This window comes from Belonocnema kinseyi, chromosome 8 (assembly GCF_010883055.1).
Source record: "Belonocnema kinseyi isolate 2016_QV_RU_SX_M_011 chromosome 8, B_treatae_v1, whole genome shotgun sequence".
Taxonomy (NCBI): Eukaryota; Metazoa; Arthropoda; class Insecta; order Hymenoptera; family Cynipidae; genus Belonocnema; species Belonocnema kinseyi.
This window is the reverse complement of record NC_046664.1, coordinates 89,393,326-89,396,724: the sequence shown is the minus strand read 5'-3', so window position 1 is coordinate 89,396,724 and position 3,399 is coordinate 89,393,326.

Sequence of the window (3,399 nt, the reverse complement as noted above, 5' to 3'; positions counted from 1 at the left end):
CCATGAAGACATAACGCATCCTTGTCTAACTCCTTGAATAATATCAAAACAGTCACTCAGTTTCCCATTCACTCTTACACTCGCTTTGCTACCTGTATATATATTGTTTTTATAGCTTGTAGGAATATCCATTGACTCCATACTCTTTCAGGACTTCCCAAAGTTTACTTCTATCTACCTTGTCAAAAGCTTTTTCTAGGTCAACAAATGCACTGAAAACTTTTTTTCCTACTCTCAAACTTTTTTCTGTTATTTGCCTTAAGCTAAATATTTGATCCGTACATGACCTTCCTGGCATAAACCCTTTTTGGACTTCCCAAATCTTTGCTTCTGTTATTTTAATTACTCTATGAATAAGTATTTTTGAATATATTTTACTTACGGTGCTTAATAAGCTAATCCCTCTCTAATTATTGCACTCACTTTTATCTCCCTTTCTTTTTGATGCTCATATGTATGATTTCTGTAAAATACATTGAATTATTAAACGAATATTTACATCATTAAAGAAATATTAACTGATCTACAAAATTTTAAATAGAATTTAGGGGATTTCAAACCATTGCAAAGATTTCCAACGATTCCACGAGATTCCATGAAAGATGTACAGCAGGTTTCAAAAATGGTTCACTCTTAGACTCTATATTCATTGCACGTATATGTAATATGAAATATTTCTTAATAAAGAAGAAATAGAAATAGTAGAAATAGGAAACTTACTTAGAAAAAAAACATTCCTGGAACTCACCCCTCCCAAATAACGAGTAGTGAGATTTTCCAAACAGAATGCCCCCCCCCCTCTCACAAGCCTCACGTAATTAATAGACTTCCTTTGTGGATTTCTGACTTTTCTTGAAAGCGTAGTGAGTGGTACTTGAATTGCATAGTGACTGGCTGGGGTAAAAAATTTCCTCTCAAATAAAAACTCAATTACTATTTAAAAGCCTATACTACTTTCTTTCACCTGCGTTCATCTTTGTTTGTTTAAAATGGTATTATTCGTTTCAAAATTTAATCATTTTGTTAAAACTGTAACAATTTTGTTAAAAAGTGATACTTTTTAGTTGAGAATTTGTCTTGACCAAAAAATTTGTTTTTGTTGAACATTTTTTAGTTCGATTTGGAATTTCTTCTCTTTGTATAAAAATTTCCTTTTTTTTTTGGTTAATGTGGTTAGTGTGCCAAAGGTGCTCTTTTTTCGGCATTTTCCATGATGTTGGCTAATGCTTCAGTTGATATGGGGGCGATTACACGTCGTTTATTTGGCTTTCAATTGAGCTAGCGTCCTCGGCTTGTTGGCGTATACCTTGGACTTCAAATAACGCCGCAAATAAAAGTCTAGTGAAATCGGGTGATCTGGGTGGCCAGTCCAAATCGGCTGAAACATTGGCCAACGTGATGGAAAACGATGCAAAAGAGCACATTTGGCCATCAAGGCAAAAGGTACCCATTTGCGCGATGTCATTTTCAAAAAGTAGTTAGAACAAATCTCCTTGAACTAAAATAAATGATTATCTAAATGAACAACAAAATGATTGTTTTTTTAAATTTTTTTCCAGAAACAAATGCTTCCACTTTAAGTGGCCAACACTGTACTTTGATATTATAGAAATTATTTTGTTGTTGTTTTGGAAATTTTTTTTTTTGTAAGTGAACGTTTAATTACTTGGTTGAAAATTCAACTTTTTTTTAGAGAAAATTTGTCGGAACTAACTACAGTGAAACCCTTCAATAGCCCTCTCTTCTATAGTCCTTCTGAGAATGGACGCCACGCTACAAATAGGTGTAATAGGAGCTGCGCGGCGTGTGCGGGGTCTGCTGTTGTCACTCAGACGAGCACTCAAGCATGAACAAACAAAGGCGGAGCTGATTGTAATGAGTTAGTTTCCACCCACCGTCAGCCCCAAAATCAGCGCTATGGAAGAGTTTCACTGTAACTGGTTAAAAACTTCTGTGCTTCTTTAGAATTTCTCTTTGTTAGTAGAAAATTATTTTCTTTGTTGAAAATTTTTGTACGCTGATATTCAATTTTTTGTTGGAATTTTAACAGATTTGTCGGAGGAATGTTGGCGGGTAAATGACAAAACAAACCCTCTGAATGAAAAAATAACACATCGAGGCAGTTTTGAAGTTAGTACTTCGAAAATCCGCCTGTCGAGAACATGCTCGAACGCCTACGCTCCATCCATGTGCTAATATAGGACGAGCATAGGTCCATCCTATGTTAGCACAAGGATGGGAGCATGAGAGTGAGTATGGGCAAAAATTTACAATTTCGGCACTGACTCACAAAATCGCTTATAACTCTTAAAATAAATGCGATCAAATCTGGCATAATCTACATGTTTTTGGATCTCTTACTCTTTTGGACTATTGTTAATTACATCCTCTTCAAATATTCATGATTTTATTATCTTTCTGCAAACTGACTATATTACTATAGTAATATAGTCAGTTGATTTCACACATAACCAATAAAATAATTATTTAATAATATTTTACGCAAAATAATAAAATTGCATAGAAAAATAATGTTATATCTGTTCAAAAGTTGTATAGAGAAAAGATGATGAACAATTATCAGATTAGGTCAAAAATTTAAAAAATTTAAATATGTTTTAAAAATATTACCCGTAAGTATCTTTAAAAAGTGTACGGCATACATTATTTAAAACATAAAAAGTCGAAATTCAAAAGTGCTCTAATTGATAAAAGGTTAAAGTTGAAAAACGTACAATTTTCGAACTATAGATATAGATTTAAAAGTTTTCTAATGCTTAAAATTACTCAAATTAGAATTATATTACATTTACCTGCAACGAAAATTTCAACTTTTTAAATTCGGATAACGTAAAATAAGAAACATGGAGCGACTTTAAGTATGCAAAATTATTCAAATTAGTATTGATGTGCGCTTGGCTCGAAACCCGAAATCGCAAAAAATCTTGAAGGATTTATTAATTTCAGGATTCATTTCAGGACGACTAGCCATTAGACAAATCCAATTATATGAAAAATATTTGATGACTTATTTTGAATTGAGGAAATACATAGTTATCTTTATCTGTAATTTATTATAACTCAAACGTAAAATTGGGAGAATTTGATTCTCTCAAATTATCTGCTTTTTGTAAATATTCGTATTAAATAATAATTTTTTCCCATTATCTTATTTTTTACAACACCTTTTTCTCAAGGCGAAAATGTGAACTTAATTTGGTAATTATTCAGCACGATTTTTATGTTCTTCGGGGAGAATGTTATTTTCAATCCTCAGTGATATCCGAGATTCATTGCAATGAAAAGATTTGATTTTCATGTATTGACAAGGCTCAATAACATTCTACATTTCAATTAAAATTTCTTCATGGTAAGATCTCTGAAGAATCGATATAATCA